The following is a 14,005-nucleotide window of genomic DNA, read 5'->3' as shown; positions in this document are numbered from 1 at the left end:
TAGAGTTGCTTGATAATGAGTAGCGTTGCTTGAGAATGAGTAGCTTTGCTTGAGAATGAATAGAGTTGCTTGAGAATGAGTAGCGTTACTTGAGAATGAGTAGCGTTTCTTGAGAATGAGTAGCGTTGCTTGAGAATGAGTAGCGTTCCTTAGCAATGAGCTGCGTGGCTTAACAATAAGTAGCGTTGCTTGAGAATGAGTAGCGTGGCTCAACAATAAGTAGCGTTGCTTGAGAATGAGTAGCGTTGCTTGAGGATGAGTAACGTTGCTTGACAATGAGTAACGTTGTTTGAGAATGAGTAGCGTTGTTATACAATGAATAGCTTTGTTTGAGAATGAGTTGCGTTACTTGAGAATGAGTAGCGTTTCTTGAGAATGAGTAGCGTTGTTTAACAATGAGTATCATTGCTTAACAAAGAGTAGCGTTGCTTAACAATGAGTAGCGTTGCTCAACAATGAGTAGCGTTACTTGAGAATGAATAGCGTTGCTTCTTAATGAGTAGCGTTGCTTGAGAATGAGTAGCGTTGATTGAGAATGAGTAGCATTGCTTGAGAATGAGTAGCGTTATTTGAGAAAAAATAACGTTGCTTGAGAATGAGTAGATTGCTCAACAATGAGTAGCGTTGCTTAACAATGAGTAGCATTGCTTGAGAATGAGTAGCGTTGCTTGAGAATGAGTAGTATTGCTTTTAAATGAGTAGCGTTGTTTGAGAATGAGTAGCGTTGCTTGAGAATGAGTAGCGTTGCTTGAGAATGAGTAGCGTTGCTTGAGAATGAGTAGCGATGCTTGACAAAGAGTATGGTTGCTTGACAGAGAGTAGCGTTGATTGAGAATAAGTAGCGTTGCTTGAGAATGAGTTGCGTTACTTGAGAATGAGTAGCGATGCTTGTGAATGAGTTGCGTTGCTTAACAATGAGTATCGTTGTTTAACAAAGAGTAGCGTTGCTTAACAATGAGATGCGTTGCTTGAGAATGAGAAGCGTTGCTTAACAATGAGTAGCATTTCTTGAGAATGAGTAGCGTTTCTTGAGAATGAGTTGCGTTGCTTGAGAATGAGTAGCGTTGTTTGACAATGAGTAGCGTTGCTTGAGAATGAGTAGCGTTGCTTGACTATGAGTAGCGTTGCTTAACAATGAGTAGCGTTGCTTGACAATGAGTAGCGTTGCTTGACAATGAGTAGCGTTGCTTGACTATAAGTAGCGTTGCTTTACAATGAGTAGCGTTGCTTGACAAGGAGTAGCGTTGCTTGACAATGAGTAGCGTCGCTTGACTATGAGTAGCGTTGCTTGAATATGAGTAGCGTTGCTTGACAATGAATAGCGTTGCTTGACAATGAGTAGCGTTGCTTGACTATGAGTAGCGTTGCTTGGATATGAGTAGCGTTGCTTTACAATGAGTAGCGTTGCTTGGCAATGAGTAGCGTTGCTTGACAATGAGTAGCGTTGCTTGACTATGAGTAGCGTTGCTTTACAATGAGAAGCGTTGCTTGACAATGAGTAGCGTTGCTTGACAATGAGTAGCGTTGCTTGACTATGAGTAGCGTTGCTTGAATATGAGTAGCGTTGCTTGACAATGAGTAGCTTTGGTTGAAAATGAGTTGCGTTGCATGACAATGTGTAGCGTTGCTTGAAAATGAGTAGCGTTGCTTGACTATGAGTAGCGTTGCTTGACTATGAGTGGCATTGCTTTAGAATGAGTAACGTTGCTTGAGAATGAGTAACGTTGCTTAACAATGACCAGCTTTGTTTACTAATGAGTAGCGTTGCTTGAGAATGAAAAGCGTTGCTTGAGAATGAGTAGCGTTTCTTGAGAATTATTAAAGTTGCTTGAGAATGAGTAGCGATGCTTGACAATGAGTAGCGTTGCCTGAGAATGAGAAGCGTTGCTTGAGAATGAGAAGGGTTGCTTGAGAATGAGTAGCGTTGCTTGAGAATGAGTAGCGTTTCTTGAGAATTAGTAGCGTTGCTTGAAAATGAGTAGCGATGCTTGACAATGAGTAGCTTTGCTTGAGAATGAGAAGCGTTGCTTGAGAATGAGTAGCGTTGCTTGAGAATGAGTAGCGTTACTTGAGAATGAGTAGCGTTGCTTGAGAATGAGTAGCGTTGCTTGACAATGAGTAGCGTTGCTTGACAATGAGTAGCGTTGCTTGAGAATGAATAGCGTTTCTTGAGAATTAGTAGCGTTGCTTGAGAATGAGTAGTGTTGCTTAACAATGAGTAGCATTGCTTGAGAATCAGTAGCGTTTCATGAGAATGAGTACCGTTGCTTAAGAATGAGTAGCGTTGTTTGACAATGAGTAGCGTTGCTTGAGAATGAGTAACGTTGCCTAAGAATAAGAAGCGTTGCTTGAGAATGAGTAGCGTTCCTTGATAATGAGTAGCGTTGCTTGAGAAAGCGTAGAGTTGCTTGAGAATGAGTAGCATTGCTTGAGAATGAGTAGCGATGCTTGAGAATGAGTAGCGTTGCTTGACAATGAGTAGCGTTGCTTGATAATGAGTAGCGTTGATTGAGAATGAGTTGCGTTACTTGAGAATGAATAGCGTTGCTTCTTAATGAGTAGCGTTGCTTGAGAATGAGTAGCGTTGATTGAGAATGAGTAGCATTGCTTGAGAATGAGTAGCGTTATTTGAGAAAAAATAACGTTGCTTGAGAATGAGTAGATTGCTCAACAATGAGTAGCGTTGCTTAACAATGAGTAGCATTGCTTGAGAATGAGTAGCGTTGCTTGACAATGAATAGCGTTGCTTGACAATGAGTAGCGTTGCTTGACTATGAGTAGCGTTGCTTGAATATGAGTAGCGTTGCTTTACAATGAGTAGCGTTGCTTGGCAATGAGTAGCGTTGCTTGACAATGAGTAGCGTTGCTTGACTATGAGTAGCGTTGCTTTACAATGAGAAGCGTTGCTTGACAATGAGTAGCGTTGCTTGACAATGAGTAGCGTTGCTTGACTATGAGTAGCGTTGCTTGAATATGAGTAGCGTTGCTTGACAATGAGTAGCGTTGCTTGACAATGAGTAGCGTTGCTTGACTATGAGTAACGTTGATTGAATATGAATAGCGTTGCTTTACAATGAGTAGCTTTGCTTGATTATGAGTAGCGTTGCTTGACAATGAGTAGCGTTCCTTGACTATGAGTAGCGTTGCTTGAATATGAGTAGCGTTTCCTGACAATGAGTAGCGTTGCTTGACAATGAGTAGCTTTGGTTGAAAATGAGTTGCGTTGCATGACAATGTGTAGCGTTGCTTGAAAATGAGTAGCGTTGCTTGACTATGAGTAGCGTTGCTTGACTATGAGTGGCATTGCTTTAGAATGAGTAGCGTTGCTTGAGAATGAGTAACGTTGCTTAACAATGACCAGCTTTGTTTACTAATGAGTAGCGTTGCTTGAGAATGAAAAGCGTTGCTTGAGAATGAGTAGCGTTTCTTGAGAATTATTACAGTTGCTTGAGAATGAGTAGCGATGCTTGACAATGAGTAGCGTTGCTTGAGAATGAGAAGCGTTGCTTGAGAATGAGAAGGGTTGCTTGAGAATGAGTAGCGTTGCTTGAGAATGAGTAGCGTTACTTGAGAATGAGTAGCGATGCTTGAGAATGAGTAGCGTTGCTTGACAATGAGTAGCGTTGCTTGAGAATGAGTAGCGTTGCTTGAGAATGAATAGCGTTTCTTGAGAATTAGTAGCGTTGCTTGAGAATGAGTAGTGTTGCTTAACAATGAGTAGCATTGCTTGAGAATCAGTAGCGTTTCATGAGAATGAGTACCGTTGCTTAAGAATGAGTAGCGTTGTTTGACAATGAGTAGCATTGCTTGAGAATGAGTAACGTTGCCTAAGAATAAGAAGCGTTGCTTGAGAATGAGTAGCGTTCCTTGATAATGAGTAGCGTTGCTTGAGAAAGCGTAGAGTTGCTTGAGAATGAGTAGCATTGCTTGAGAATGAGTAGCGATGCTTGAGAATGAGTAGCGTTGCTTGACAATGAGTAGCGTTGCTTGATAATGAGTAGCGTTGATTGAGAATGAGTTGCGTTACTTGAGAATGAATAGCGTTGCTTCTTAATGAGTAGCGTTGCTTGAGAATGAGTAGCGTTGATTGAGAATGAGTAGCATTGCTTGAGAATGAGTAGCGTTATTTGAGAAAAAATAACGTTGCTTGAGAATGAGTAGATTGCTCAACAATGAGTAGCGTTGCTTAACAATGAGTAGCATTGCTTGAGAATGAGTAGCGTTGCTTGAGAATGAGTAGTATTGCTTTTAAATGAGTAGCGTTGTTTGAGAATGAGTAGCGTTGCTTGAGAATGAGTAGCGTTGCTTGAGAATGAGTAGCGTTGCTTGAGAATGAGTAGCGATGCTTGACAAAGAGTATGGGTGCTTGACAGAGAGTAGCGTTGATTGAGAATAAGTAGCGTTGCTTGAGAATGAGTTGCGTTACTTGAGAATGAGTAGCGATGCTTGTGAATGAGTTGCGTTGCTTAACAATGAGTATCGTTGTTTAACAAGGAGTAGCGTTGTTTAACAATGAGATGCGTTGCTTGAGAATGAGAAGCGTTGCTTAACAATGAGTAGCATTTCTTGAGAATGAGTAGCGTTTCTTGAGAATGAGTTGCGTTGCTTGAGAATGAGTAGCGTTGTTTGACAATGAGTAGCGTTGCTTGAGAATGAGTAGCGTTGCTTGACTATGAGTAGCGTTGCTTAACAATGAGTAGCGTTGCTTGACAATGAGTAGCGTTGCTTGACAATGAGTAGCGTTGCTTGACTATAAGTAGCGTTGCTTTACAATGAGTAGCGTTGCTTGACAAGGAGTAGCGTTGCTTGACAATGAGTAGCGTCGCTTGACTATGAGTAGCATTGCTTGAATATGAGTAGCGTTGCTTGACAATGAATAGCGTTGCTTGACAATGAGTAGCGTTGCTTGACTATGAGTAGCGTTGCTTGAATATGAGTAGCGTTGCTTTACAATGAGTAGCGTTGCTTGGCAATGAGTAGCGTTGCTTGACAATGAGTAGCGTTGCTTGACTATGAGTAGCGTTGCTTTACAATGAGAAGCGTTGCTTGACAATGAGTAGCGTTGCTTGACAATGAGTAGCGTTGCTTGACTATGAGTAGCGTTGCTTGAATATGAGTAGCGTTGCTTGACAATGAGTAGCGTTGCTTGACAATGAGTAGCGTTGCTTGACTATGAGTAACGTTGATTGAATATGAATAGCGTTGCTTTACAATGAGTAGCTTTGCTTGATTATGAGTAGCGTTGCTTGACAATGAGTAGCGTTCCTTGACTATGAGTAGCGTTGCTTGAATATGAGTAGCGTTTCCTGACAATGAGTAGCGTTGCTTGACAATGAGTAGCTTTGGTTGAAAATGAGTTGCGTTGCATGACAATGTGTAGCGTTGCTTGAAAATGAGTAGCGTTGCTTGACTATGAGTAGCGTTGCTTGACTATGAGTGGCATTGCTTTAGAATGAGTAGCGTTGCTTGAGAATGAGTAACGTTGCTTAACAATGACCAGCTTTGTTTACTAATGAGTAGCGTTGCTTGAGAATGAAAAGCGTTGCTTGAGAATGAGTAGCGTTTCTTGAGAATTATTACAGTTGCTTGAGAATGAGTAGCGATGCTTGACAATGAGTAGCGTTGCTTGAGAATGAGAAGCGTTGCTTGAGAATGAGAAGGGTTGCTTGAGAATGAGTAGCGTTGCTTGAGAATGAGTAGCGTTTCTTGAGAATTAGTAGCGTTGCTTGAAAATGAGTAGCGATGCTTGACAATGAGTAGCTTTGCTTGAGAATGAGAAGCGTTGCTTGAGAATGAGTAGCGTTGCTTGAGAATGAGTAGCGTTACTTGAGAATGAGTAGCGATGCTTGAGAATGAGTAGCGTTGCTTGACAATGAGTAGCGTTGCTTGAGAATGAGTAGCGTTGCTTGAGAATGAATAGCGTTTCTTGAGAATTAGTAGCGTTGCTTGAGAATGAGTAGTGTTGCTTAACAATGAGTAGCATTGCTTGAGAATCAGTAGCGTTTCATGAGAATGAGTACCGTTGCTTAAGAATGAGTAGCGTTGTTTGACAATGAGTAGCGTTGCTTGAGAATGAGTAACGTTGCCTAAGAATAAGAAGCGTTGCTTGAGAATGAGTAGCGTTCCTTGATAATGAGTAGCGTTGCTTGAGAAAGCGTAGAGTTGCTTGAGAATGAGTAGCATTGCTTGAGAATGAGTAGCGATGCTTGATAATGAGTAGCGTTGCTTGACAATGAGTAGCGTTGCTTGATAATGAGTAGCGTTGATTGAGAATGAGTTGCGTTACTTGAGAATGAGTAGCGTTGCTTGAGATTGAGTAGCGTTGCTTGAGAATGAGTAGCGATGCTTGAGAATGAGTAGCGTTGCTTGAGAATGAGTAGCGTTTCTTGAGAATTAGTAGCGTTGCTTGACAATGAGTAGCGTTGCTTGACAATGAGTAGCGTTGCTTTACAATGAGTAGCGTTGCTTGACACTGAGTAGCGTTTCTTGACAATAAGTAGCGTCGCTTGACTATGAGTAGCGTTGCTTGAATATGAGTAGCGTTGCTTGACAATGAATAGCGTTGCTTGACAATGAGTAGCGTTGCTTGACTATGAGTAGCGTTGCTTGAATATGAGTAGCGTTGCTTTACAATGAGTAGCGTTGCTTGACAATGAGTAGCGTTGCTTGACAATGAGTAGCGTTGCTTGACTATGAGTAGCGTTGCTTTACAATGAGAAGCGTTGCTTGACAATGAGTAGCGTTGCTTGACAATGAGTAGCGTTGCTTGACTATGAGTAGCGTTGCTTGAATATGAGTAGCGTTGCTTGACAATGAGTAGCGTTGCTTGACAATGAGTAGCGTTGCTTGAGAATGAGTAGCGATGCTTGAGAATGAGTAGCGTTGCTTGAGAATGAGTAGCGTTTCTTGAGAATTAGTAGCGTTGCTTGAGAATGAGTAGCGATGCTTGACAATGAGTAGCGTTGCTTGAAAATGAGATGCGTTGCTTGAGAATGAGTAGCGTTGCTTGAGAATGAGTAGCGTTGCTTGAGAATGAGTAGCGATGCTTGAGAATGAGTAGCGTTGCTTGACAATGAGTAGCGTTGCTTGAGAATGAGTAGCGTTGCTTGAGAATGAGTTGCGTTACCTGGGAATGAGTAGCGATGCTTGACAATGAGTAGCGTTGCTTGAGAATGAGTAGCGTTGCTTGACAATGAGTAGCGTTGCTTGAGAATGAGTAGCGTTGCTTGAGAATGAGTTGCGTTACCTTAGAATGAGTCGCGATGCTTGACAATGAGTAGCGTTGCTTGAGAATGAGTAGCGTTGCTTGACAATGAGTACCGTTACTTGAGAATGAGTAGCGTTGCTTGAGAATGAGTAGCGTTGCTTAACAATGAGTATCGTTGCTTAGCAAAGAGTAGCGTTGCCTAACAATGAGTAGCGTTGCTTTAGAATGAGTAGCGTTTCTTGAGAATGAGTAGCGTTGCTTGAGAATGAGGAGTGTTGCTTGAGAAGGCGTAGCGTTGCTTGAGAATGAGTAGCGTTGCTTGAGAATGAGTAGAGTTGCTTGAGAATGAGTCGCGTTGCTTGAGAATGAGTAGCGTTTCTTGAGAATGAGTAGCGTTGCTTGAGAGTGAGTAGCGTTCCTTAACGATGAGCAGCGTTGCTTAACAATGAGTAGCGTTGCTTGAGGATGAGTAGCGTTGCTTAAGAATGAGTAGCGTTGCTTGAGAATGAGTAGCGTTTCTTGAGAATTAGTAGCGATGCTTGAGAATGAGTAAAGTTGCTTGAGATTGAGTTGCGTTGATTAACAATGAGTAGCATTGCTTGAGAATGAGTAGCGTTTCTTGAGAATGAGTACCGTTGCTTGAGAATGAGTAGCGTTGTTTGACAATGAGTAGCGTTGCTTGAGAATGAGTAGCGTTTCTTGAGAATGAGTACCGTTGCTTGAAAATGAGTACCGTTGCTTGAGAATGAGTAGCGTTGCTTGAGATTGAGTAGCGTTTCTTGAGAATTAGTAGCGATGCTTGAGAATGAGTAACGTTGCTTGAGAATGAGTAACGTTGCTTGACAATGAGTAACGTTGTTTGAGAATGAGTAGCGTTGTTATACAATGAATAACTTTGCTTGAGAATGAGTTGCGTTACTTGAGAATGAGTAGCGATGCTTGAGAATGAGTAGCGTTGCTTAACAATGAGTATCGTTGCTTAACAAAGAGTAGCGTTGCTTAGCAATGAGTAGCGTTGCTTGAAAATGAGAAGCGTTTCTTGAGAATGAGTAGCGTTGCTTAACAATGAGTAGTGTTGCTTAACAATGAGTAGCATTGCTTGAGAATGAGTATCGTTTCATGAGAATGAGTATCGTTTCATGAGAATGAGTACCGTTGCTTGAGAATGAGTAGCGTTGCTTGAGAATGAGTAGCGATGCTTGAGAATGAGTAGCGTTGCTTGACAATGAGTAGCGTTGCTTGATAATGAGTAGCGTTGCTTGAGAATGAGTTGCGTTACTTGAGAATGAGTAGCGTTGCTTGAGAATGAGTAGCGTTGCTTGAGAATGAGTAGCGATGCTTGAGAATGAGTAGCGTTGCTTGAGAATGAGTAGCGTTTCTTGAGAATTAGTAGCGTTGCTTGACAATGAGTAGCGTTGCTTGACAATGAGTAGCGTTGCTTTACAATGAGTAGGGTTGCTTGACAATGAGTAGCGTTGCTTGACAATGAGTAGCGTCGCTTGACTATGAGTAGCGTTGCTTGAATATGAGTAGCGTTGCTTGACAATGAATAGCGTTGCTTGACAATGAGTAGCGTTGCTTGACTATGAGTAGCATTGCTTGAATATGAGTAGCGTTGCTTTACAATGAGTAGCGTTGCTTGACAATGAGTAGCGTTGCTTGACAATGAGTAGCGTTGCTTGACTGTGAGTAGCGTTGCTTTACAATGAGAAGCGTTGCTTGACAATGAGTAGCGTTGCTTGACAATGAGTAGCGTTGCTTGACTATGAGTAGCGTTGCTTGAATATGAGTAGCGTTGCTTGACAATGAGTAGCGTTGCTTGACAATGAGTAGCGTTGCTTGAGAATGAGTAGCGATACTTGAGAATGAGTAGCGTTGCTTGAGAATGAGTAGCGTTTCTTGAGAATTAGTAGCGTTGCTTGAGAATGAGTAGCGATGCTTGAAAATGAGAAGCGATGCTTGAGAATGAGTAGCGTTGCTTGAGAATGAGTAGCGTTGCTTGAGAATGAGTAGCGATGCTTGAGAATGAGTAGCGTTGCTTGACAATGAGTAGCGTTACCTGAGAATGAGTAGCGATGCTTGACATTGAGTAGCGTTGCTTGAGAATGAGTAGCGTTGCTTGACAATGAGTAGCGTTGCTTGAGAATGAGTAGCGTTGCTTGAGAATGAGTAGCGATGCTTGAGAATGAGTAGCGTTGCTTGACACTGAGTAGCGTTGCTTGAGAATGAGTAGCGTTGCTTGAGAATGAGTTGCGTTACCTGAGAATGAGTAGCGATGCTTGACAATCAGTAGCGTTGCTTGAGAATGAGTAGCGTTGCTTGACAATGAGTAGCGTTGCTTGAGAATGAGTAGCGTTGCTTGAGAATGAGTTGCGTTACCTTAGAGTGAGTCGCGATGCTTGACAATGAGTAGCGTTGCTTGAGAATGAGTAGCGTTGCTTCACAATGAGTACCGTTACTTGAGAATGAGTAGCGTTGCTTGAGAATGAGTAGCGTTGCTTAACAATGAGTATCGTTGCTTAGCAAAGAGTAGCGTTGCTTAACAATGAGTAGCGTTGCTTTAGAATGAGTAGCGTTTCTTGAGAATTAGTAGCGTTGCTTGAGAATGAGGAGAGTTGCTTGAGAAGGAGTAGCGTTGCTTGAGAATGAGTAGCGTTGCTTGAGAATGAGTAGAGTTACTTGAGAATGAGTCGCGTTGCTTGAGAATGAGTAGCGTTTCTTGAGAATGAGTAGCGTTGCTTGAGAGTGAGTAGCGTTCCTTAACGATGAGCAGCGTTGCTTAACAATGAGTAGCGTTGCTTGAGGATGAGTAGCGTTGCTTAAGAATGAGTAGCGTTGCTTGAGAATGAGTAGCGTTTCTTGAGAATTAGTAGCGATGCTTGAGAATGAGTAAAGTTGCTTGAGATTGAGTAGCGTTGATTAACAATGAGTAGCATTGCTTGAGAATGAGTAGCGTTTCTTGAGAATGAGTACCGTTGCTTGAGAATGAGTAGCGTTGTTTGACAATGAGTAGCGTTGCTTGAGAATGACTAGCGTTTCTTGAGAATGAGTACCGTTGCTTGAAAATGAGTAGCGTTGCTTGAGAATGAGTAGCTTTGCTTGAGAATGAGTAGCGTTTCTTGAGAATTAGTAGCGATGCTTGAGAATGAGTAACGTTGCTTGAGAATGAGTAACGTTGCTTGGCAATGAGTAACGTTGTTTGAGAATGAGTAGCGTTGTTATACAATGAATAACTTTGCTTGAGAATGAGTTGCGTTACTTGAGAATGAGTAGCGATGCTTGAGAATGAGTAGCTTTGCTTAACAATGAGTATCGTTGCTTAACAAAGAGTAGCGTTGCTTAGCAATGAGTAGCGTTGCTTGAAAATGAGTAGCGTTTCTTGAGAATGAGTAGCGTTGCTTAACAATGAGTAGCGTTGCTTAACAATGAGTAGCATTGCTTGAGAATGAGTATCGTTTCATGAGAATGAGTACCGTTGCTTGAGAATGAGAAGCGTTGTTTGACAATGAGTAGCGTTGCTTGAGAATGAGTACCGTTGGTTGAGAAAGAGTAGCATTGTTTGAGAATGAGTAGCGTTGCTTGAGAATAAGTAGCGATGCTTGACAATGAATAGCGTTGCTTGACAATGAGTAGCGTTGCTTGAGAACGAGTAGCGTTGCTTGACTATGAGTAGCGTTTCTTGACTATGAGTGGCATTGCTTGAGAATGAGTAACGTTGCTTGAGAATGAGTAACGTTCCTTGACAATGAGTAACGTTGTTTGAGAATGAGTAGCGTTGTTATACAATGAATAACTTTGCTTGAGAATGAGTTGCGTTACTTGAGAAAGAGTAGCGTTGCTTGAGAATGAGTAGCGTTGCTTAACAATGAGTATCGTTGCTTAACAAAGAGTAGCGTTGCTTAGCAATGAGTAGCGTTGCTTGAAAATGAGTAGCGTTTCTTGAGAATGAGTAGCGTTCCTTAACAATGAGTAGCGTTGCTTAACAATGAGTAGCATTACTTGAGAATGTGTAGCGTTGCTTGAGAATGAGTAGCGTTGCTTGAGAATGAGTAGCGTTGCTTGAGAATGAGTAGCGTTGCTTGAGAATGAGTAGCGATGCATGACAATGAATAGCGTTTCTTGACAATGAGTAGCGTTGCTTGACTATGAGTAGCGTTGCTTTACTATGAGTAGCGTTGCTTGACTATGAGTAGCGTTTCGAGACTATGAGTGGCATTGCTTGAGAATGAGTAACGTTGCTTGAGAATGAGTAACGTTGCTTGACAATGAGTAATGTTGTTTGAGAATGAGTAGCGTTGTTATACAATGAATAGCTTTGCTTGAGAATGAGTTGCGTTACTTGAGAATGAGTAGCGTTGCTTGAGAATGAGTAGCGTTGCTTAACAATGAGTATCGTTGCTTAACAAAGAGTAGCGTTGCCTAACAATGAGTAGCGTTGCTTGAGAATGAGTAGGGTTGCTTGAGAATGAGTAGAGTTGCTTGACAATGAGTAACGTTGTTTAAGAATGAGTAGCGTTGTTATACAATGAATAGCGTTGCTTCACAATGAGTAGCGTTGCTTGAAAATGAGTAGCGTTTCTTGAGAATGAGTAGCGTTGCTTATCAATGAGTATCGTTTCTTAACAATGAGTAGCATTGCTTGAGAATGAGTAGCGTTTCCTGAGAATGAGTAGCGTCGCTTGAAAATGACAAGTGTTGCTTGACAATGAATAGTGTTGCTTGAGAATGAATAGCGTTGCTTCACAATGAGTAGCGTTACTTGAGAATGAATAAATTTGCTTGAGAATGAGTAGCGTTGCTCAACAATGAGTAGCGTTGCTTAACAATGAGTAGCATTGCTTGAAAATGAGTAGCGTTGCTTGAGAATGAGTAGCGTTGCTTAACAATGAGCAGCGTTGCTTAACAATGAGTAGCGTTGCTTGAGAATGAGTAGCGTTGCTTGAGAATGAGTTGCGTTACCTGAGAATGAGTAGCGACGCTTGACAATGAGTAGCGTTGCTTGAGAATGAGTAGCGTTGCTTGACAATGAGTAGCGTTGCTTGAGAATGAGTAGCGTTGCTTGAGAATGAGTTGCGTTACCTTAGAATGAGTCGCGATGCTTGACAATGAGTAGCGTTGCTTGAGAATGAGTAGCGTTGCTTGACAATGAGTACCGTTACTTGAGAATGAGTAGCGTTGCTTGAGAATGAGTAGCGTTGCTTAACAATGAGTATCGTTGCTTAGCAAAGAGTAGCGTTGCTTAACAATGAGTAGCGTTGCTTTAGAATGAGTAGCGTTTCTTGAGAATGAGTAGCGTTGCTTGAGAATGAGGAGAGTTGCTTGAGAAGGAGTAGCGTTGCTTGAGAATGAGTAGCGTTGCTTGAGAATGAGTAACGTTGCTTGAGAATGAGTAACGTTCCTTGACAATGAGTAACGTTGTTTGAGAATGAGTAGCGTTGTTATACAATGAATAACTTTGCTTGAGAATGAGTTGCGTTACTTGAGAAAGAGTAGCGTTGCTTGAGAATGAGTAGCGTTGCTTAACAATGAGTATCGTTGCTTAACAAAGAGTAGCGTTGCTTAGCAATGAGTAGCGTTGCTTGAAAATGAGTAGCGTTTCTTGAGAATGAGTAGCGTTCCTTAACAATGAGTAGCGTTGCTTAACAATGAGTAGCATTACTTGAGAATGTGTAGCGTTGCTTGAGAATGAGTAGCGTTGCTTGAGAATGAGTAGCGTTGCTTGAGAATGAGTAGCGTTGCTTGAGAATGAGTAGCGATGCATGACAATGAATAGCGTTTCTTGACAATGAGTAGCGTTGCTTGACTATGAGTAGCGTTGCTTTACTATGAGTAGCGTTGCTTGACTATGAGTAGCGTTTCGAGACTATGAGTGGCATTGCTTGAGAATGAGTAACGTTGCTTGAGAATGAGTAACGTTGCTTGACAATGAGTAATGTTGTTTGAGAATGAGTAGCGTTGTTATACAATGAATAGCTTTGCTTGAGAATGAGTTGCGTTACTTGAGAATGAGTAGCGTTGCTTGAGAATGAGTAGCGTTGCTTAACAATGAGTATCGTTGCTTAACAAAGAGTAGCGTTGCCTAACAATGAGTAGCGTTGCTTGAGAATGAGTAGGGTTGCTTGAGAATGAGTAGAGTTGCTTGACAATGAGTAACGTTGTTTAAGAATGAGTAGCGTTGTTATACAATGAATAGCGTTGCTTGACAATGAGTAGCGTTGCTTGAAAATGAGTAGCGTTTCTTGAGAATGAGTAGCGTTGCTTATCAATGAGTATCGTTTCTTAACAATGAGTAGCATTGCTTGAGAATGAGTAGCGTTTCCTGAGAATGAGTAGCGTCGCTTGAGAATGACAAGTGTTGCTTGACAATGAATAGTGTTGCTTGAGAATGAATAGCGTTGCTTCACAATGAGTAGCGTTACTTGAGAATGAATAAATTTGCTTGAGAATGAGTAGCGTTGCTCAACAATGAGTAGCGTTGCTTAACAATGAGTAGCATTGCTTGAAAATGAGTAGCGTTGCTTGAGAATGAGTAGCGTTGCTTAACAATGAGCAGCGTTGCTTAACAATGAGTAGCGTTGCTTGAGAATGAGTAGCGTTGCTTGAGAATGAGTTGCGTTACCTGAGAATGAGTAGCGACGCTTGACAATGAGTAGCGTTGCTTGAGAATGAGTAGCGTTGCTTGACAATGAGTAGCGTTGCTTGAGAATGAGTAGCGTTGCTTGAGAATGAGTTGCGTTACCTTAGAATGAGTCGCGATGCTTGACAATGAGTAGCGTTGCTTGAGAATGAGTAGCGTTG

Source organism: Procambarus clarkii, chromosome 24 (genome assembly GCF_040958095.1).
Source record: "Procambarus clarkii isolate CNS0578487 chromosome 24, FALCON_Pclarkii_2.0, whole genome shotgun sequence".
NCBI lineage: Eukaryota > Metazoa > Arthropoda > Malacostraca > Decapoda > Cambaridae > Procambarus > Procambarus clarkii.
The sequence above is the reverse complement of the archived record's forward strand: the minus strand, read 5'-3'. Positions refer to the sequence as shown.